Here is a 24429-nt window from a genome sequence, read left to right as displayed (position 1 = left end):
TTCTGTCTGTGAGGATGCGCAGAAGACAGAGACTTTGTCATACCTGTGGCAGCTACTACTCAAAAACTGAGAAAGCGAACTGTTGAATCTGTCGATTCAGTAAACAGGGACCTGTTGATTCTTATGTAAAATGAAATAGACTAGCGTATATCCGTTTGTCGAGCAACGCATAATGCTCGGGTTGAGTGTATGGCATAGTTTCTGCGCGAAAATAAAAATCTGAACCTTCCTCTGTCCAGTGAGAACAATGTGTATCATAGTTTCTCGACAGTAAATATCTGAAATCTGTTCGTCCTCTTTGAATAAAGATTTACATTGTCTTCGTAGAATCGTGTCAACTAAGCTTACTTCCATGCCCTCCATCCAAGATATTGTAACAGAGAATTTCACGTCAGTGTCTACTCCATCTTCGAACCAGTTTGTGTTTCAGTTATACCCAGTGTAGTGCCATGATAAAACAAGCGTATTATTTGTGTCTCAATAATAGTGCCATCAGTGTTTCTGTGATTAGATACTTCTGTAGACAATTACATTCAAATGTTAATTTTCAAATGTTCACTCAAATGTATTTAGCATTTTTCCTTTTCACTGACGTTGTCCTATTGTCTACATCTCTTCTTATTTGTGAGCTCTTTTTTTATACTAATACCTGGTCCTAAGTTTTGTGTGTCCGTCTTTTCTTAAATATTCATTACCTAGATATCAGTTAATGGTATTGTATCAATGTGAGACAATTGCTAACATTTCTTCTTCCCTTTTCGTTCTCATATGATATGTTTTCAGATTGGTCCCTATTACGAGAACCATTATTAACTGTATACACTACGGGATCAAAAGTATCCGGACACCCCCAAAAACATACGTTTTCCACATTAGGTGCATTGTGCTGCCACCTGCTTCCTGGTACTCCATATCAGCGACCTCAGTCGTCATTAGACATCGTGAGAGAGCAGAATGGGGCGCTCCGAGGAACTCACGGACTTCGAACGTCGTCAGGTGATTGGGTGTCACTTTTGTCGTACGTCTGTACGCGACATATCCACACTCCTACACATCCCTAGATCCACTGGTTGCGTCGTGATAGAGATGTGGAAACGTGAAGGGGCACGAACAGCACAGAAGCGTACAGGATGACCTCGTCTGTTGACTGAAAGAGACCGCCGACGGTTGAAGACGGTCGTAATGTGTAAAAAGGCAGACGTCTATCCAGACCATCACACAGAAATTCCAAACTACATCAGGATCCACTGAAAGTAATACAACAATTAGGTGGGAGGTGAGAAAACTTGTATTTTATGGTCGAGCGGCTGTTCAAAAGCCGTACATCATATCGGTAAATGCCAAACCACGCCTCGCTTGTCCGTCCGGAGTGGCCGAACGGTTCTAGGCGCTTCAGTCTGGAACCGCGCGACCGCTACGGTCGCAGGTTCAAATCCTGCCTCGGGCATGGATGTGTGTGACGTCCTTGGGTTAGTTAGGTTTAAGTAGTTGTAAGTTCTAGGGAAATGATGACCTCCGATGTTAAGTTCCATAGTGCTCAGAGCCATTTGACCCGTTTCAACGCCTCGCTTGGTGTAAGGAGCATTATCATTGGACGATTGAACAGTGGAAAAACGTTGTGTGGAGTGGAGTGACGTATCACGGTACACAATGTGTCAATCCGATGGCTGGGTGTGGGTATAGTGAACGCCCGGTGCACGTCATGTGCCAGCGTGTGTAGCGTCAATAGTAAAATTCGGAGGCGGTGGTGTGAAGGTGTGGTGATGTTTTTCGTGGAGAGGACTTTCACCCCTTGTTGTTTTGGGTAGCACTATCACAGCACCGATCTACATTAATGTTTTAATCACCTTCTTGCTTCCACTGTTGAAGAGCAATTCGGGGATGGCGATCGAGCATTTGTACATAATGTGTGGCCTGTGGCGGAGTGGATACACAACAATAACATCCCTGTAATGGACTGGCCTGCACAGAGTCCTGACCTGAATCCTACAGAACACCTTTGGGGTGCTTTGGAACGCCGACTTCGTGGCACGCCTCACCGACCGACATCGATACCTCTCCTCAGTGCAGGACTCCATGAAGAATTGGCTGCCGTTCCCCAAGAAACCTCCCATTACCTGATTGAGAACGTTTGCCTGAGAAAGTGGAAGCTGTCATCAAACCTAAGGGTGGGCCAACACCATATTGAATTCTAGCATTACCGATGGAGGGCGCCGCGGACTTGTAAGTCATTTTCAGCCAGGTGTCCGGATACTGTTTATCACATAGTGTATAATCAATGTGTTTGTAATCCTACTCTCGTGTGAAGAAAAAACAAAACATTTTCAACGACTAGAGACAGGACGTTGATATTCAGAGGATGAATATAGTAGCATGTTCTGCAAATATTATTAGCATTTCAGTCACCTCGGTTCAGCATGTGTCTAGTTGCCTAGTAGGCACAGGGTCCTCCATGGTCCCTGATAACTTGTTCCTTGCGTGATGGCATCGAGGCGTAAAGGGCGGAAATGGCGTCCTGTGGTAGCTGACATACTGTGACACCAAGAAAGTATTTGTTCGTGCAGCAACACGTGGTCGTGCATTGTCTTGCTGAAAAATGGAGTCTGATGTGTTGCGAGGAAAGGGAATGGCTACAGGTCTCAGGATAACATGCACATAGGTCACACTGGTCATAGTGCCCTCGACACTCATCAACTTTGATTTGGGATTATACCCAACAGCACCCCTTACCATAAGGCCTGCAGTTGGTATTCTGTGTCTTGCGCGAATGCAGTCACTGTGATGTCGCTCCACCTGTCTGCACCGAACCAAAATGCGGCTATCACTTTCAAGGAAACAGAATACGGATTCGCCGAAAACACCAACTGATGGCATTCCTGTTCCCAGTGACGTCGTTCCACACATCGTTACCGCTTAGCGTGTTTATACACATTCGTCAAAGGTAGGCGGAGGAGTGGAAGACGCCGACAGACTGTCACCTCTGGTAGCGTTCGATGTGTTACACTGTTCCACTGTTGCGACACAGCCGAGGACGCACGTCTTGGTTGTGCAGCCAGATCCATCTCGTCGTGTTCTGCCTTTCGTGAAACATTCTTCATACACCCATTGCATTGCCGAAACACTTCGTCCCACATGAGTAGTCATTTCCCGAATGGATGCATTACATTCTCTCACGCCAATAATGCGTCCTCTTTCAAATTCACTGATTTGAAGGTACGGTTCGTGCGTACTTCTGCGAGACATCCTGCACGTCTGCTCAAGTCACACCGATTCATTACCTTCAGATTATAGCGACAACGAGAGCCGCAGACATATTTTACTGGTAGGTGGTGTTGCGCCGTGGTATCGATGTTGACCTTGAACCCACAGGCCGACATGGTTTAAATGCTAATCATTTCTGCCGAACGTACTAATGTACATGTCCTGTGAAAATGAGCGATGTATCTCGAGTGGTTGAAGGTGTTCTGTTTTTTTTCTGAATTTGAGTATATCTCTCTGTTTATAATTCGTATTGATCGGCTATGACTTGTCAACCTATGCTCGTACTTTGGAATTTATGTGAGTTTCCATAACACATTATTAATATTTGTGGACACCCTACAGACAATCTCAGATAACCATTTTGGTTGATAGTATTAGTATTGTCTCCTATGTTTTAATACTTGTTTTAATGTTTTTGTCAGTGTGATTAGTAATGATCAGTTACACGTTGTATATTTTTGTTATTAGTGTTCTGCTTCTTATAATGTCAGTTTAATTGTAACCTTTATGTTATTAATATATTCATTATATGATCACCCAATTTTTAATTTTATAAAACTTTTAATAGTTTGTTCTTTAAAGAGTTGACACAACTGTAACTTTGCATTTAATGTTTTATTCCTCACGCAATTACCCAAACAATAATCTTACTTTTAATATAGTTTTCTTTACACAATAAACATGCAGACCAACTGGGTGAAGATTAGTCTTCTCTATATAATCTACTCAAGATATTGGAAATATATCAGTGGTGTTCTTTCTTAATTTTGTCAGAAGAAAAATTTCCTTGTTCCTAATTCTGTACGGTAAACTTAAAAAGAAACTATTACGGTGTAAACCTTTCACAAGCAGAAGTGGGATGAAAGTGGTATTACTTTTGCCTCCTTGAATAACTTAACACTTCATGCACTACTAATGTCGAAAGTTTTTTGTGCTTCTGAGGCTGTATGGATACTTGGGAAAGGGACAGAAGAGTGCGGTTCTGTTTTCATCTCATTTGAGATCAATAAACCCTTTCCTTGTCCCTTACCATACCCGGGATGTCGGTTTGTACAATATGGATGCACAAGTCCGTGTTTCTCAAATGTAGCGAGATATATAAAAGCAGTTTGGAGAGTAGCAATACTAACCTAAACGTTTCTGTTCCATAGACGTCCTCTAACACAGTGTGCTGCAAACATAGAGTCTTCACGCTTTTCTGTGTCGGTTCTATCGGCTAACAGAATGACATCGTCCTCCCCCATACAAACAAACAAGGCTCCCTCTTCAACGGACACCTTGAGGCTCGTTTTTTGAGTTATTCTCGTGCCCATCATCGTAGCGTGAGTATGCTTTTTCCTCTGGCATACGACCTTCCTAATTCGGGTTGGTTTGTGTAGGTTTGCATGTCAAAAGATGTGATTGAACAGCGTTTTCATGAAGTAACTAATAATTAATGCTTATGGCGTAAGGCACGTGTATTCAATCAAATTAAATTCGTGTATTAGTGAAATCTTGCAGATATGTCTTTTCCTTATTCCATTACTAACCATGTGCTATGTCAGTTGTTGCAAAGCTTAGTATTTCATGTTTGGATATGACTTTTCAATGCTAGTGTTTTCATTAAGTATTAATTTGTCACGGCATGCAACGTGAATGAAGTTTCTTCAATGTAGCAGATTTTTTGTGCATTATGTGTAATACTTTACTGTACTATCCCCTTGCGGTCCCAAAGCCCACTTACTACTCTTTCATGTAATCACTTTCGGCCATCTTTCGTCTTTATATTCAAGAACGGTCCTGTTGGTTTCCAGTTTGTATACGATATGCCCTGTAGTTCGAGCCCATCCTGTGTGTGGCACTGTCCACCATGTGCTTTCGTACTTTGGCTTTACAGTAAAAGATCCTTTCTATCAGAGGCCGTGCAACTCATTAAGTCTAACAAACACTGTTGCATGCTTATAATTCTCAGTACGTCGAATTTATTGGAATGAAAGTGCCTTTCTTCGCTGAGTGACTCTGTTCTTCCCTTGACTTTTCGTAGCATCCTTCTTTAACTACGTGATAATAACTACATTCAGTACTACTCATTCCTATATGCACGATATTCACATCCGGCACGATTTCTTTCATTAACGTCCAAACCACCAAATTCCACAGTCCTTGTTGATCATGTAATTAATTACATACTTACTTACTAAAGTCGTGATTGTTCGTGACGTATTGAATATGTCGGATTTCGAGAGGTTGTTCTTATGTAATAAATGTTCTATTGATTAACTGCTTCCTCCTTGATTCACCTTTTCTACGCTCTGTAGTCCTCTCAGTACTGTCATATCTGTTAAATGGGTGTGAAATTACATTCCCCAAGAGATGTCTCAGACAGTGAGAGTAACCGAGTAATATAGTTGCAGATAGTATGACGAATGAAGCCTTATGCGTGACTTAAAGTCTTTTTTACCAAATTATCATTTAATGTTGTTTCGGTACTGCTCTTGCACATACAGTGAGTGAGATAGTGTCTGTATAGGAGTAACAGAAACAGAACATTTTATCACGAATGCCTGAGGAACTTCGATAATCAAACAAAATTCAATCACTATGGTGATAGAGGCAGCTCCTTCAGCAGGCTGGTCGAATGCTACGAAGACAAGAAGTCAATCTTTGCGGCCCCCAGGCTGTGTTTGAGCAAGTGGTAACAAATAGTTGGCCAGAGTGGCCGAGCGGTTCTAGGCGCTACAGTCTGGAACCGCGCGACCGCTATGGTCGCAGGTTCTAATCCTGCCTCGGGCATGGATGTGTGTGATGTCCTTAGGTTAGTTAGGTTTACGTAGTTGTAAGTTCCAGGGGACTGATGACCTTAGAAGTTAAGTCCCATAGTGCTCAGAGCCATTTGGTAACAAATAGGAAACTTTTTCTCTTTCACCATTATTTATAATACCGGCTTCGAAAATTGGCGGCTGTTTCTTAACCTAACACATTAATTTAAAGAAAATTCGTAAAGATATTCTACAGTGGTGTAGAAGGTATTTCATAGCAGAAAATTCTTTGATTCACCCTGAAACGCTGTTATACACTATAGGAAAATATGCAACTCTCTCATGGACTAAGTCATTTTGTTTTTCAAGCGAAGTGTCAGTTAGTTCATTATTGTTGGAATATATGATAGCAAATTACGACGAAATGAAACTCACATAACACAGTAAAGCGTGCCAAAACAGTCTCAGCGTAACCCCCTCTAGCAAAAATGCAAGCGTCTATTCCCACATGCTAAAGATCATAAAGATTCAGAATGGTATCCAGCGATAAATTGTCCACAAACATATTGCGCGTTTTGTCATATTTCGGCAGTGGTTCTTGCAGTCCCTGGAGAACGAGTAAGTTCCCGCTTAATCATGTCCACTTATGTTCAATTGGGGAGTTATCTACTGATCTGGATGACCATAGTAGTTGTCGTACACGACGAAGAGCATGTAAGTCTCAACAGCCGCATTCGCATATTCATTATCCTGCTGAAAAAGCACATTACTTTCCTGTCGAAGAAATGGTAGTAGCACGTGGATAAAAACCCGTGTATTATAGCGGGTTCTGGTTACTTTATGCTATAGAAACAACAAATGTGAATATAAACAGTAAATGATCCTCCCCCGCCCCTCACACCATGAATCGTGGAGTGGGACCCATGTGTCATCGGCGAATGCACTTTGGAGAAGGTAGCTCAACAGATCTACTACTTACACGTGAACATCCTTTACACGTATACGTACAGATCCTACTCTCGTCAACACTCTGACGACACCAAAGTACCCATGATCGGCGGTGTTGTGGTGTCTGTGGTAGCCTAGCCAGATTCATGTATGTTCTTGGTCCCGCTGCTAGCAGACGGTCCCTGGTGACACAGCAGGTGCGACATGTGCACAGATGTCGTACCTGGAGAGTGTTGGGTTGGCCACCACCGCTCTCGCTCGCACAACGCGTGGATTTAAAAGTGCGTCTGTACAACGCAGACGTCCAGATATTTCAGAGCCCACTGTTGAAAGTAGCAACACACCACTGATAGACTGTGACAGACATGTGCAACGACGGTCGATACATCTATCCGGCTTGTTGCAGTCCCACAAAGCGACCACACTTAAATGGCTGAAGCTGAGGGACAGTCGCTGGTGGGGCGTGTTAGTGCTGAAAAATGATTGCTGCAAACGCTGTTTGCCATTAAGCTCAGTTCAATTACTGACTGTAGACTCAAAACTGAGGGTACACAAATAAACTTCTGTGCCCTATTCGATCGCCGACGATCGTGACAAATGATTCAATAAAACTATAACCTCACAGTATACACGTATTATATACAGCCGTATCTGACTTCTTTCCGTGCTAATGTCATACCTTAGAAGTAATTACAGAGGCTGCTTTTGGTCCTTGTATTATACACAGGGCTTTCGCCATGTTTTGAGACAGGATAAATTCTTTTTATTACTATGGGACTTAACTTCTGAGGTCATCAGTCCCCTAGAACTTAGAACTACTTAAACCTAACTAACCTAAAGATATCACACACATCCATGCCCGAGGCAGGATTCGAACCTGCGACCGTAGCGGTAGCGCGGTTCCAGACTGTAGCGCCTAGAACTGCTCGGCCACTCCGGCAGGCGAAGATAATTTCAAAGGACATTAATGAATGCATTCACAGTCACACAGTTGTGTGAGTACCGCGTTTTATGTATAGAACACTACAGAATGTTCTAGAGGTAACACCAGCAATAGTTTTTTCATATGCTCCTGTATTCTGCCACTATTATCCTTGTAAATTGTGTTTGCCTACTAACTATCTCTATTTCTACTATCGTAAGACTGGCACAATTTATCTGTCGTTGCTCTCAGTAACTTACGTTTGAAGATAACTGCTAATAAATCAGTGCAGGTTTATGAGTGAACGGTTCACACTGATCGATAAAGGCTGAAATCCTACCTTTCCTTGCTTATATGTATAAAGTAGAAAATTGTCGTGGTGTTGTTTATTATCAACAATTATTTAACTAAAATTTCCATTTCATAGTTTACTGTTTAATTTATCATTATATTTTGTTAATATTTGTCATGTTCTGAAATATTTTACATTCATACATATGTCCAGTGCAATAAAAATAAAATCATTTTCAGTGCGATAGAATCCGCAGCTGCGATGAAGTTTTTGAAAGATTTCTTGATGCCTTCAGTTGCCATTCTCTTTATTTCACACACGATTATACAATTTCGGCCTGAAGAGATTCTCAAGTACTTTATAGCTGATTTTTTAGTAGTAAATTATGTCATGTATGTGGTTCCTCCTGTGATTCCAGGAGCAACGACACACATGACATAATTTATTACTAAAAATCATCCATAAAACACTTTAAAAATGGCCGAAAGCCGAAACTGTACAATCGTACATGATATAAAGAGAATGGGAGCTGAAGGCATCAAGAAATCTTTCAACAAAATAAAACATGCAGAACTAATACATGATTGATAAATGGGATGTGTTATTATCAAGGAAAACACCGAGGGAGAGATGACACTTTTTCAGCAAACTGAGATTAATAAGGTACAAAGTAAAACACATTTTCTCTCTCTCTTTCTCCATTCAGTTTTTATTTAAAATCATCAAATACGTACATTATGAGTGTATTTGTGCTTATGAAAACAGAGCAAATAAATGAAAGCTAAGAAACAGTGGTTTGCTGCAATTGTTATGAAGTTCTATAGCAACCCAACGGACTGCAGAATCGTCAACTGTAATTAATGATCAGAATTTTTTTTATTAATATTTATTCCTATCGATAAATGCCAATCTCATTTTCCCAACTGTGTACACTCTGTCAATAAATCCTAAGTACAATGTGGTGTGTGCTTATATGAGCACAGTACCATATATTATATGCAGAAGATGAGAGACTGCTGGGATTTATTGTTCATTATCAATATGTACACCATAACACCTATCCTTTAAATAAAACACCAAGTACGTTATTGATATGGCAGCAACATACACAAAAACAGTTCCTAGGAAAAAGGAACCAATTACTATGTATGTATGCACATGCGAATACGTTGTACCATCAGTTTCAACAGACGGAGAGGTAATCTTCGAAGGTTTCTGAGTAGTAATCCGGAGAAACTCAACCTCTTCAAATGTAGAACCAGTTGACTTGCATCCTGGTAGTGGCAGGGAACAGTCACTCTTTTGCAAAACATCTGGCCCATCGACAGGTTCACTGAACTTCGGTTCCAGTGTGTTTCTTGAGGTGGTTTCATCTGAAGTGGATACATCTCTGAATCATAAGCAGATAAATATATTAATATTTGCTATCGGTGTGACAGTGAGTATGCATCTTATTTATAGTATACAGATGATTGGGTTATGATTAAACTTCCACTACTTGGGTCAGGGTGAACAGAAAACCATTTACTGTGTGGTTACCAAACGTTATAGGAATGATGTTCAGACTGTGCTCTGCAGCATTTGCGTTGTTAGTAGTGTTATTCTCATGTCTTGCCGTTTGGCGTCTTTACCGATGCGGCAGTGTAAATTTGAAACACGTGCATCAGTGCGCGTTACAGTTGCAGGCAGTCAACATGAGTCTGGACAAGGTGACCAGGGCTTTGCTCGTAAGGCTGTTTTATCAAAACAGTAGGAACAGTGCTGCTGCTCTTCACAAGTGTCGAAGTATTGAAGCAATACTGAGGGGTCCTCTCTCCGCACAGGGGCTGAAGAACATGATTCGGAAGTTGGAACTATGTGGCGTTTTCAGAATTGTTCTTGGGAGAGGTCGACGGCCAATTGCGCAACAAACTGTCGAAGAAGTTCCTATTGCCATGACTGAGAACGCAGTGCGCAGTGTGCGATATACAAGTAGTGCACGAGCTGTGTTATGAGAGTTGTACATTATATGTTCCACCGTTCGATAAGTGCTGCGAAAAATTATGAAATGGTATCTGCAGTGTGGTTCCAGGCTGTCGTGGATGCAGGTTGTCTTAACACTAAGCACCGTTTGCAACCTGAAACGTTTTCAGGGTAAGCAACTGACAAATGTTACCATCTAACGTGAAAATTAAAATGTGTTGTTCTCAATGGCTTATTCGATATTTCTCTTCTGCGTGTACTGACAAATGTTTCCTCAAAGTTTCAATGTCCTACAATCACTTGTTTGTACCAGGGGACATCACAAGCAGTGAAAGCTTCGTTACAACCACCCCGTATATCTAACTGCTTTCCAGGCATTTCAGTCACTACTTAGTGGAAAGTGGACGATGATCTACATTCCAGTTACCACTTCCCTGTCTGAATAAATCTACCTGACCGAGATGTTACCAAAAGAAAGCCGCTAAAGCAGAGGCAATATTGGGCCCGCGAGTTCGTAGTGAATTCCTCTGTCGTAAGTAATTCAATAAATAAGATATTAGGAACCAGTTTTAAGCATTTGTTGTTGTTATGAGTATTACATGAGTGTAATTACGTACGTGTAAGTGTTATTTGCATCACAAACAAGTTAAAATTGTGTGAAAGTACATTTTCTTCTTGCACCTACTTCCTAATATTAGGTCTGATTTTACACACAAGAAACATATGAAAATAGCAATATACATTCATATTTCATTACATCTATTGCGTCTCATCCAGGTAACAGAAAGCTTACACCATTGTGTAAGGATTTTGCCAAAGATGATCAAGTACTGATAGTTGGGGAACTTGGAAACAACCTGGTTAAAAGCGGAAAATTCATAATAGAGGTGACCGAGACAAAATCTAAGCAGCTGCTGAGCACAGAAATACGGCTTTTGTGGAACCACGATCAGTCCCGTGTTTTCTCTACTATTACGTGAGTAAACATGGTGCTGCGGATGCTCCTTTAAACGGATGTCGAGTACATATGAGTGCTGTTCCAGTAGTTGCTGTAGGAAGATGTGAGACACCACGCTTAGATCAACATCAGCGTTAATACAGATAGTTATAACCTAAATTAAGTCGATAGAAACTGTCAGTTAATATTATAAAAATAGAGTGAAAGGTAAAATAAGTCTGCATCATCAGAATACAAGGGGATAAAAAATAGAGAAAGTGATTTGTTACGGTGCATAGATGGTCTTATTACTTGGAAAGAAATTGTTATAATTCGTCTCAAAACTATAAAATGACAAGGATAGAAAATTTATATGTAAGTAGTTATAAATTAGCTGCACACTTATGTAGATACAGTATCGGTAGAGGAAGAGCTGTCACATTCATAAAACAGAAATATAAATTAAAAAATTTAGAAATAAATGAATTACGTTCTTGTGAATTAATGTTGGGAAATGATATATCTGTGTTTGTCTGCGTAACTGCGAAATATCGATAAAAGTTTTTGATGCCTCATTGTGATATTCGTCGCACAGAATGACGGTATTATTGACTTTTTTGTGACTTTAAAGTCGATTTCTCGAGGGAATTTGACAAGGAAAGTGATCTAGTGGTACTTACAGCTACTTGTAAATTAGTCATAAATTTCCTTGCTCGACTTGCTGAAGATAATAATACCCTTACAGATAATGTACTCATACAACAAGTGAAATTTAAGTGGTAAGCGGATTATCAGATCATTACGTGCAGTGAATCACATTACACAACATAGCTCTATATACAATTAAGAAACAGAATGATTTATGAAAGAACATGCGAATATTTGAAAGAAAGCATAAAAATATTACCTGGAGTGATGTTTGCTATGAACCTAATGCTATTTTTAAATATAAAATATTTATTAATAAATATGTATCCAATTCTGAATGTAGTTTTCGTGGAAAGATAGTTAAATGCAATATTGGGAAGTCATTAAAGAGACCTAAGGTACTACAGGTATCATAGTATGTTCCAAATGAAAAAATAGGAAGAACTGATAATGTTACTAAAAGAGATTGATGTTGTAAACAGCACTGTAACAGTTTAAGAAAAGTTGTAGTAAAATCCTGGAGCATGTGCCTGCTGTCTGATATTGACTGACGAGACAATAAAATCAACTCTTTATGGGGTCTTGTTAAAAGAGACATGGAAGGAACTCATGGCACATAATATCATTTTTCTTAAAAGAAAGTTCTTGCGTAGCGGAAATTTTTAAAAGTTTCTTTTGAGCAACGAGAAAGCAAATACAAATTAAAGAAACGATAGAGAAGGTATTTAGTGAAATTACAAGTGATCCTACTCTTTCCTCTGTAATATGGAATATTATTATGGTCCTAAAAGAGTCAGGTCTCTCCGCATCAGTTGTAGAATATTTCAGAAGAAATGTAAATTTACTCCAGACCGGGACTCCAACCCGTATTCCCCGCTCGTCGACAGCATTTGCCTTAGCTACTTCGGCTAACGCCTGCACGAGCGGCCAAAATCTCCATTTGTCCTGCTGCCCTGGTATCTTCAGTCCCTGCTCGAGGCCTGGCCTGGTAAAAATTTTTATTTCTTCTGAAATATTCTGCAGCAGATACAGAACCCTAATCGCAGTTTTGGATTTCATTCTTAATCGAATACAGCTGATGTTCGTCAACGCAGTGTTTCAGACTGCGCTGCAACATGTCTCTGAAAAGTAAAGTTTCCTGTTGGGTGATTAAGGTCACATACAAAACAATATGAGTTCGTGGGCTAGTAACATGTACTGCGTTACTATGGAATGCGTAATTAAGTCAAGACTTTTCCAAGATGTGTTCAAATATGTTAGGCCTCTCTGTGCGAAAAGTGACTCCACAAATGTCATTAAACATCGCACTGTGACTCTCCTTATATCATACTCTACAATTCTGTTGAAGGTAACGTTCTCTTTTTGCTGGCATCCCTTTAATCGGCTGCGAATATTAACCACAAGCTCATTCTACTTTCATTTACTTATGTAACTTATCAACAGTCCACATAGATTTGTGAGTGACAGGGACATTCATAACTACAACACTAGAAGAACAAAACTGATCTGCACAGTCTGTGACTTCGGCAGTGGTAGGAGTGAAACATAGCTCTATAAAACTCTTTGTTGGTACACCAACGGAAATATGATCTTTCATAGACAGAAAATGTCAATAATTAGTAATTTATGCGTAAAATACCTGTAGACGACCAGCATGTAATCAAATTAATTTTTTACTACTTGCTCAGTTGACACGTTCCACATCATAACGTTTATCATGAATATGACTTAATGAGTCTATGCTAATGTATTCTAGTTATCTGTGAAGAGCACCAATTCATTTATTTCCTGTAGAGAACTGCGGAAAGCTATTTATAAAATTTCTAGAACCAACTTTAAGAAATTAATTTACAAATATATTACAAGCTCCTATGTATGGCTCCAATATTAGTCGTAAAGAAAAGAATAGACTAACTACCCAACGTAAAGAAACGTTTAAGTAATCATTCTTCCCATACGTGAATGGAATGAGAGAATGTCTTAATAACTGATACAATGGGACGTACCATCTGCCACGCACTTCACAGGGGTTTGCAGAGTATTGATGTTCCAGAAATATTGCGACAGACTTCAACGGATAGCAGAAGTTGTCTTGAGGAACAAATCTAGGACAGGAACCCGTGTCCGGAGACGTCGTCCAACGGCGCTACAGGGCATCGAAGTTACATGCACCGGAGCCTGCTACTAGACCTCCCGTTCGGCAGCAGACGCCATTTACGCTGATGGACTGTAGGCGGAACATCTCGCAATGTTCTTTGACTGTCACGATGAACAGTGTACAAGGCATAGCTAGCTGCTGCGTAGAAAGGCCTTCTCTCCTACTGATGGAATGCTCTGTTGCTCTGGCAGATAACGGTTTAGGACACAGGTTTCCATCCGTAGTACAGTTTTCTCCTATAACCCTCTAAAATCTCAAATGTTTTTCGGCATACAGTGGAAAAATAAAGTTCAGATGGTAATCAGTGTCCGAAACTGTCATCTACCAAGACAGAAGACAATCACATTCACAGGAAATAAGTCCTGTCTTCGCAGCAGCTAGCTCCAACTTCTCCACAGGTCATAGTGACAATGAGCCGCGAGAACTGAATGGCAAACAAAATTGCGAGACATGCCGACTATGGTCCGTCAGCGTACAAAGTCACGTTTGCTGGCGACAGCTGGTCTTGTGGCAGGCGCCGGCACCTTTAACTTCGACGCACTGTAGCGTCGTTGAATGACTTTCCTGACACGAGTGCCCATCATCAATTTTTTCCTCAAGCTACCCTCTAACACCATTCGAAATTTGTCGCAACGTTTTTAGGACACCATGTATATGTAGATCGACATTGCGATTTTTTGCTCAGGGAAAAATGTTGTGCGATACGATACTACAGATGTGTACCTAATTCATTCTATAATTGTTGTACATGGTTGAAGAGTTATATGACATCGAATATTGTCCTTAATCGTTGGACAAACTCGTTCACTTGCTACTACTTGCACGAATTCTACCAAATCGCTAAAACAGACAAATGTATTTTCGTTAACATGTGCTGCTGAAAGTGAATAATACCATCTAGGAACTCAAAAGAATAGCCCAGTACCTCGCCTGTGCCCATGGCTGAATTCTCTAATAGAACAAATGACGGCACTTTGAATACATGGCTTACTCGAACGTAATCAGAACTGCGCCAGCGATGAATGCTGCCATGAGAATACTCACAACGGAACTGCATCTGTGGACTCGCCACCTGGGAAGTCATCAAAATATGGAGCAGTATCGTCAATGATAGGGAACTGTACTGCACCTTGGAGTGCTGGAAACGAAACAAAAGAATGCTCTTCAGCCATTTATAGCACTGTCATGGCACGTTAATAATACCGCACATTAATAGAACTACATTTGTAAAAAGTAATTTGGTTTTACCTGATATTTCTCCGATGTTATACTTATCTAGTGAAAAGCAGTTGTGTTAATTAAGTGGAAAGTCATTTAATGCCAAAGAAGTCACCTATAACTCCATGTAAAACAGAACAGTGGGCATCATTTTAAGAATCTGAAAAAAATGTACTGACAGGAACATTTACGGAAGATGGCATAGCGTCAGTTGATATGTGGTTGAATTCTTTACCTTGAACATCCACTGTGGAGAAAACTGCTGCGTACATAAACTAAAGGTACTGTTCTCTCCATAATCGCACTCTGCCCTCTATCTATCTGCTACCATTTCTCAGTACAATCATTAACAGTCATGTTTAGTACATTTCTCGTCGTAATTTTATACTTATCAATCGTGTTAATGTGAGCATAATATCCCCAAAGTTTCTACACGTATTTCAAACTCGGTAAGATTGTCTGCCGTGAGTAATGGGAAAGGCTACTACGAGTGAAGTGTGTGGACATTATGTTGGGAATGTGGGTCTCACGGGGAGCGTGAAAGGGATAAAGCCCTGCAGTCGCTCTATCGTCTGTGCCCTCGGTGGCTCAGTTGGATAGAGCGTATGCCATGTAAGCAGGAGATTCCGGATTCGAGTTCCGGTCGAGGCACACATTTTCAACTGTCCCCGTTGATGTATATCAACGCCTGTCACAGCTTAGGGTCTTATTTTATTCATCATTTCATTCTAAGAGAGCAGCATGGTCACCGATGGTATCTGTTCTTTCCGACATGTCCGAAAGAACAGATACCATCTTCATACAGAAATGTGTGCCTTGCGAGAGGTTCCTCGACCACTGCACACCATAATTTTTAACTCTCTGCGCAAAATCATTGCGCTAAACCAACTGCTGACAGCACTTTCGAACTCAAGAACTATTCGTTCCGCTGATTTCATGCGATTCCTCACAACCACCAACCACAATTCTCGACGGTAGCTATACATCTACATATACTATCTATCTCAGCTTGATTTAGCTGCGACTGTTTCTTCGTGTTTCCACCTCAAAGTCACAGCATCAGCAGTAGACTTGGGGAGCTTTAGAGCTGTTGAAATGTTACTGATGGATTTGTTACTCAGGTAATATCCCATGACTAGTCCAGTTTCAAAGTCACTAAGCTATCCGGAACGACTTATTCTACTGTTACTGCTTCTGTACTGAAAACACAATACTCATGTGTCCTTTCGTACCGGCGGGTCAGCCTCTCGTGATAACTAGTGATCAGTTCCGTATTACATGGGTTTGCCCGTATAGTTTTGATCAGAAAGTAAATGAATACAGGATGAGTCGTCAGAGCAATTGTACGTAAGTAGCATTAGCATATTGAAAATCTGCAATAGTATACTCAGCCTCCCCGTAGAAATAGTAGACGATTGAGTGGATAAAGAGGACAAGTTCTGACTGAAGTATAGTGACAGCCAACAGGATTACCGGCAATAGTGAAAATTATTGTCAGATCTAAAGGAGTTCCCTTCTTATGGAGACTATTACAGGTAAGAATGATCGTAATTTAGTCAAGATTTCACCATGTAAACATGTGTAGCACTTGTTTAGGTAGGGTACACAAGGGCATTAACAGCCTCAGACGTTTAGTGATCATTGTGAAGGATACGGAGGTGCCGCGTAGCCATTGATGCGGCATTATCAGCACCTGACCGAGTTTAGAAGTGGTCACATGTTGAGCCCTCATTTGGCCGAGTGGTCGAATCGTGCAACATCCATATTTGTGGGGTTTTCGGATGTGGCAGTGGCTAAATGTTGGACTCCATGGCAACGGAATGGCATGCATACTTGTCATGTTTCTGGTTGACGACATCTGACCAGTACAATAAAAGAACACCGCGCTGCACGTCAAGCACATCGAACCCCTTCACATCTGTGCCTACCATCCGAGAGCAAGTAATGTACTCCCTGCATCATTCTGTTGCATACCGGACCATTACACGTGAACTAGCTGCAACTGGACAAGGGAGTTACTGTCTAATGCGTGAGCTGTTGTAAACACCACAACACATACAGCTGCTTTTCAAGTGGTGCCTTAGCCGGGAAGCATGAAGAGCTGATGAATGGCATCTCGCTGTAATCAGCGATGAATCATGTTGTGCTCTACCCCGGATGTCGATCTTGAATATAACGGTGACCCAATTATTTCAGTGTTTTTGGGAGGCACAGAGGTGTTATTCCTGGCGTCATGGTGTTGTGGAACCATCAGGTACAGCTTTATGTCACGGCTGGTAGAATGGAAGTGACTGAACAAACTCTGACGCCGCAATGGTACGACACGTGCATCTTGCTTTCTAACGTGTTACCGCTCATGAGACGGTATCGTGGTGCCATTTTTGAACACTCACCTACACTTGCCACCTATCTCTATGAACAGTTTGCAAGATGTGGAGGTACTCCAGCAGCCAACAAGATCCTTACATCAGTCTGCGATGGAACATTTGGGGACCCAGCTCAGATGTCAACTCCGTCTCAGAGCCAATATCCACGATATCAAGTAGCAGTTACAACAGTTGAGGGCCATCTAGCTTGAGGAGATGATGGAACTCGCCTCAGCCGAATAAGTGTACGCATCCAGGCCAGAGGCATCTACATCTACATTTATACTCCGCAAGCCACACATCGATGTGTGGCGGAGGGCACTTTACATCCCACTGTCGTTACCGCCCTTCCCTATTCCAGTCGCGTATGGTTCGCGGGAAGAACGACTGCCGGAAAGCCTCCGTGCGCGCTCGAATCTCTCTAATTCTAAATTCTGGATCTCCTCAGGAGGTATAAATAGGGAAGCAATATATTCGATTGCTCATCCAGAAACGCACGCTCTCGAAACCTGGACAGCAAGCTACAACGCGATGCAGAGCGCATCTCTTGCAGGGTCTGCAACTTGAGTTTGCTAAACGTCTCCGTAACGCTATCACGCTTACCAAATAACTCTGTGACGAAACGCGCCGCTCTTCTTTGGATCTTCTGTATCTCCTCTGTCAACCCAACCTGCTACGGATCCCACACTGATTAGCAATACTCAAACATATGTCGAACGAGTGTTTCGAGTGTTTTGTAAGCCAAATCCTTTGTTGATGGACTACATTTTCTAAGGACTCTCCCAATGAATCTCAACCTGGCACCCGAAGTACCAACAATTAATTTTATATGATCATTCCACATCAAATCGTTCCGTACGCATATTCCCAGATATTTTACAGAAGTAACTGCTTCCCGTGTTTGTTCCGCTATCATATAATCATACAATAAAGGATTCTTCTTTCTATGTATTCGCAATACATTACATTTGTCTATGTTACGGGTCATTTGCCACTCCCTGCACCAAGTGCCTATCCGCTGCAGATCTTCCTGCATTTCGCTGCAATTTTCTAATGCTGCAGCTTCTCTGTACACTACAGCATCATCCGCGAAAAGCCGCATGGAACTTCCGACATTGTCATATATATATAGCAATGGTCCCATAAAACTCCCCTGTGGCATCCCAGAGGTTACTTTAACGTCTATAAACGTCTCTCCATTGAGAACAACATGCTGTGTTCTGTTTTCTAAAAACTCTTCCATCCAGCCACACAGCTGGTCTGATATTCCGTAGGCTCTTACTTTGTTTAACAGGCGACAGTGCGGAACCGTATCGAACGCCTTCCGGAAGTCAAGGAAAATGGCATCTACCTGGGAGCCTGTATCTAATATTTTCTGGGTCTCACGAACAAATAACGCGAGTTGGGTCTCACACGATCGCTGTTTACGGAATCCATGTTGATTCCTACAGAGTAGATTCTGGGTTTTCAGAAACGACATGATACGCGAGAAAAAAAACATATTCTAAAATTCTTCAACAGATCGACGTCAGTGATATAGGACTATAGTTTTGCGCATCTGCTCGACGACCCGTCTTGAAGACTGGGACCATCTGTGCTCTTTTCCAATCATTTGTAACCTTCCGTTCCTCTAGAGACTTGCGGTACACGGCTGTTAGGAGGGGGGCAAGTTCTTTCGCGTTCTCAATGTAGAACTAAATTGGTATCCCGTCAGGTCCAGTGGACTTTCCTCTGTTGAGTTATTTCAGTTGCTTTTCTATTCCTTGGACATTTATTTCGATGTCAGCCCTTTTTTCGTTCGTGCGAGGATTTAGAGAAGGAACTGCAGTGAGGTCTTCCTCTGTGAAACATCTTTAGAAAAACGTGTTTAGTATTTCAACTTCACGCGTGTCATCCTCTGTTTCAATGCCATTATCATCCCAGAATGTCTGGATATGCTGTTTCGAGCCACTTGCTGATTTAACGTAAGACCAGAACTTCCTAGGATTTTCTGTCAAGTCGATACATAGAATTTTACTTTCGAATTCACTGAACGCTTCACGCATAGCCCTCCTTATGCTAACTTCGACATCTTTTAGCTTCTGTTTGTCTGAGAGGTTTTGGCTGCGTTTAAATTTGCTCTCTTTGTTTTCGCAGTAGTTTCCTAACTTTTTTGTTGAACCACGGTGGGTTTTTTCCGTCCCTCACAGTTTTACACGGCACGTACTTGTCTAAAACGCATTTTACGATTGCCCTGAACTTTTTCGGTAAACACTCAACATTGTCAGTGTCGGAACAGAAATTTTCGTTATGATCTGTTGGGTAGTCTGAAATCTGCCTGCTATTACTCTTCCTAAACAGATAAACCTTCCTCCCTTTTTTTATATTCCTATTTACTTCCATTTTCAGGGATGCTGCAACGGCCTTATGATCACTGATTGCCTGTTCTCCGCTTACAGAGTCGAAAAGTTCGGGTCTGTTTGTTACCAGTAGGTCCAAGATGTATTCTCCACGAGTCGGTTCTCTGTTTAATTGCTCGAGGTAATTTTAGGATAGTTCACTCAGTATAATGTCACTCGATGCTCTGTCCCTACCACCCGTCCTAAACATCTGAATGTCCCAGTCTGTATCTGGTAAATTGAAATCGCCACTTAAGACTACAACATGCTGAGAAAATTTATGTGAAATGTATTCCAAATTTTCTCTGAGTTCTTCTGCTGAGTCGGGAGGTCGGTAAAAGCAGCCAATTATTAACCTACCTCGGTTGTTGAGTACAACCTCCACCAACAATAATTCGCAGGAACTACCCACTTCTGTTTCACTACAGGATAAACCACTACTAACAGCGACAAACACGCTACCACCGGTTGCATACAATCTATCCTTTCTAAACACCGTCTGAGCCTTTGTAAAAATTTCGGCAGAATTTACCTCTGGCTTCAGCCCGCTTTCCGTACCTATGACGATTTCGGCTTCGGTGCTTTCTATCAGCGCTTGACAGTTTACAATTACAATACCGATTGCTGCTTGGTCCCCGCATGTCCTGACTTTGCCCCGCATCCTTTGAGGCTGTTGCCCTTTCTGTACTTGCCCGAGGCCATATAACTTAAAAAACCGCCCAGTCCACCCCACACAGTCCCTGCTACCCTTGTAGCCGCCTGTTGTGTGTAGAGGACTCCTGACCTATCCAGCGGAACCCGAAACCCCACCACCCTATGGCGCAAGTCGAGGAATCTGCAGCCCGCACGGTCGCAGAACCGTCTTAGCCTCTGATTCAGACCCTCCACTCGGCTCTGTACCAAAGGTTCGCAGTCAGTCCCGTCGGCAGTGCTGCAGATGGTGATCTTTGGTTTCATCCCGCTAGCGAGACTGGGAGTCTTCACCATATCAAAGAGCCGCCGGAAGCCTGAGAGGATTTTCTCCGATCCATAGCGACACATATCATTGGTGCCGACATGAGCGACCACCTGCAGATGGGTGCACCCTGTACCCTTCATGGCATCCGGAAGGACCCTTTCCACATCTGGAATGACTCCCCCCGATACGCACACGGAGTGCACATTGGTTTTCTTCCCATCCCTTGCAGCCGTATCCGAAAGGGGCCCCATTGCGTGGGACGAGCTGGCTGTCGACGACAAACCCCCGTCCGGACCCCTACAGTGATGCCCATTGGCAACAGCCTCAAGCTGTGTGACCGAAGCCAACACTGCCTAAAGCTGGGAGCGAAGGAATGACAACTCAGCCCGCATTCGAACACAGCAGTCGCAGTCCCTATCCATGCTAAATACTGTTGTGCAAAGAACGTCTGAACTAATCTAAGGAGAGCACTAACAATTCAACACAAAATTTAAACGGTTATTAAAACACAAGACTGCCTAGTAAATGCAGTAATTCTGCTACTTGCGCACGCTGACACACTGCTCTGCGGCATAAGGGTAACTGTACTGTCAGTAAGGTAGAAAGACTATCTGAAAGAAATAAACAAATGAGAGACGACTACGCTACTTTACACGTCACAGGTATTAAAATGCATATCTGCCCCTGCTAAATACTAAACTACACAATGATTTGACGGATTTGACTAAACAAGTGCGCTAAGAACACTTAAACAAATTTTCCACTTGACTACTACACTTATATGAACGCTAAATAAGCCAGTTGCTGCTAATTGCACACTGCTGACACACTGCTCGGCGGCAGAAGGCAGTGCAGCATCTTACCTATATGTGGCGTCATACTGCCAAGTTTTCTAAATTTGACTCAGTTTTGAAATCGCTGAAGTAAAATGCCCTCTCAACTCATTAAGTTTAATTGCCTTTGTCCTCCTCTTCAGTGCGGTTAACTTTTTTTTTTTTTTTGTCAGGCTGTGTATTTCCATTTCCCTCTACAGCAAAATCTGATTGATTCGCATGCGTGTCCTGCAACTACCGTATCCTTACATACAAGATGAATTCAAACGACCGGCAGTGAAAACGTATTGAGGAGAAGCTGAGATCAAATACCCGTCCACTCATGCATTTTTTCTGGTTCCCATGGTATCCATAAAATGTTACAGAGAACTACTAGGATAGTTTCTTTGAAAAGTCCACACTATGTTCCTTTCCGCCGCCGTGCCCAATACGACTTTGTGCCCCATATAATTATTTCGTTGTACATTGGGAAGTGAATTCTGAACTTACTGTCCAGAAAATGATCGCATCGCAGAATGATAAACTTATGTGCCTCGTGAATATATCGAATCTATGACAACAGTGAAATGAAAACTTGACTATAATTACACACCGTTACTGAACCTTTGTTGTCTCACATTTCATATCAACAACTAAATATGATGACCAGTACCTAAATCCAATAGGGATGGAAGAAAAGAAACATCAAGTGGCACACAATGTAACCAGGTCAAAAGGATACCTTTTAATGTATTTCATTTATGTCGCCAGAAAGACAAGTGTACACAAAGAGACGGTTGGTACGTAAATAGTTGTTCAAGTTAAAGCACTCATGTACCTCGTTACAAGTTACTATCGTTTCTTATAGTATTAATCTAGTGAGAGACACACCCCGGTGATTCGGTTGGCAATGACTTCAAATTCCTCATCATTTCTGCAAGCTACGAATAAGTTACACAATTTAACATACCATCGATGTCAAAGTTATGTGCGTTAGACCATTAGCTACTGTAGATATTAATGTGGAAGGAAACCTGTTTAAGCATCGCTACTTGAAGAATCTCAGCTTTAGCCAAAGATATATTGATTCAAGACAAGTACCCGTATCAGAATTCAAACACTTTATAACATACCTTATCAGACGGGAATAAAAAATTATAGTTGTAATGTTGTAAAGAGACTTACCGTTGACAAGAAGAAAGGCGACGAACCAATCGAAGACTTTCATTTTAGCTGAGAACTCCTTCGCTGCGATCACGTACGCACTGCAGGGCAACTGACAACCGAATAAGCTTTACTCTCTGCACTCACTGCTGAATGGTCGGCAGCTGACTCACTGGCGATGTGTCACAACTCTGTAGTGGAGGGCAGTATTCTTCGTTCCAAAGTTTATCACGTACCTCCCCGCTACTGCGATCGTGACTCACGAAGTGAATTCCACAGAACAGATAATCAAGTACATAAGAACTCAGTTGAATTTATTTTAAGTTTTAGTTACCTTTGAGTATATTGAATCTAAAAAAATCAGAGTGTTTAGATAAATTTTCCATTTCAGTTGGTCCCATTTTTCCCACATTCAGTCAATAAATATTTACTTTAACACATATCTACGTTTACACGTATTGCATTCATGACCATAGGTGTAAATTCTCAACACTTCGTAGCGAGTCGCTACATTGTGATGCATACTGATTATAAATCCTTTCGAATGGCTTAAGCAATGATCGATTGACAGTTTAGCCATCTAGTCCAGCAGCATTGCCTTCAGGAAACCAAAGATGTACTAAATACTAAAAAAGTAATATAACTCCGCCAGAACAGGTCATGAAGGCCCAACGGTGCCAACCGACCGCCGTGTAATCCTCAGTCCACAGGCGTCACCTGATGCGGGCATGGAGAGCATGAGGTCAGCAGACCGCTCTCCTGGCCGTATGTCAGTTTACGAAACGGGTAATCCTGAAGTAAATATTGAATATTATTTACCATTCGTCAGCAATATTACCATGTAGCAGTTCAAGGGAACAAAAGACACAAAGCTGACAACAACTCATGTGATATAAAGCCACAGTAATTTGTAGCTCTAAGGTTTACACTTTGCAGAGTTTTGAGACTGCTTTACCGGTGGATGCATTTCCACACTAAAATCGTATTGTAGGGCAGTGAACTGTGCAAATGGAACGCAACCAAAAATCTTTTAACAGAGTAACAACTTACTTCTGTAGTAAAATCGATGATGGTGTTAAAACTGAAGGAGATTTTCAAAACCAAACATACATCTTGTACCATATTACATCACTGAATTGCCTAATTTCATATGATATAGCAAGAAACTATAAGAATCACAGAGATAGAAAGTTTGTTCCAAAATAGAAATAAATTACGACAAACACTACCATATATAGCTAATACATAAAATAATAGAAGAAAACTCATTCTGAAAAATACAATGCATTAATTACATCACTGAATTGCCTAATTTCATATGAGATAGCAAGAAACTATAAGAATCACAGAGATAGAAAGTTTGTTCCAAAATAGAAATAAATTACGACAAACACTACCATATATAGCTAATACATAAAATAATAGAAGAAAACTCATTCTGCAAAATACAATGCATTAGATACGTACGGCAAGCATCAGACTAAAAGCAAAAAGGAAAAACAACAACAACGACAGTGTAGTCCAGGTGACGCTGCACCTTTCGGCTGTGTTGATGATGGTTGAAATAACGCGTTTCCACGTGGACGTTATAAATGCATAAAATCCTTACCGGAAATTTTGGGAATTTGTATGGGTTCGTTGGTTCTTTAGTATGACCAGAAACAGGT

At 41.4% G+C, this 24429-nt stretch overlaps 1 long non-coding RNA gene across 1 annotated transcript; it reads right to left on the bottom strand.

Moving 5' to 3' along the window:
• Positions 1-9474: 9474 nt before the first annotated feature.
• On the bottom strand, positions 9475-22879 carry LOC124721268. Its single transcript, XR_007006307.1, has 3 exons — positions 22784-22879; positions 14911-15004; positions 9475-9551 (listed from the first exon to the last, which is right to left on the bottom strand). It is a non-coding gene; the product is annotated as an uncharacterized LOC124721268 (long non-coding RNA).
• Between the last annotated feature and the right edge of the window lie 1550 nt (positions 22880-24429).

The sequence above is a fragment of the Schistocerca piceifrons genome, chromosome X (assembly GCF_021461385.2).
Source record: "Schistocerca piceifrons isolate TAMUIC-IGC-003096 chromosome X, iqSchPice1.1, whole genome shotgun sequence".
NCBI lineage: Eukaryota > Metazoa > Arthropoda > Insecta > Orthoptera > Acrididae > Schistocerca > Schistocerca piceifrons.
The sequence above is the reverse complement of the archived record's forward strand: the minus strand, read 5'-3'. Positions and strand labels throughout refer to the sequence as shown.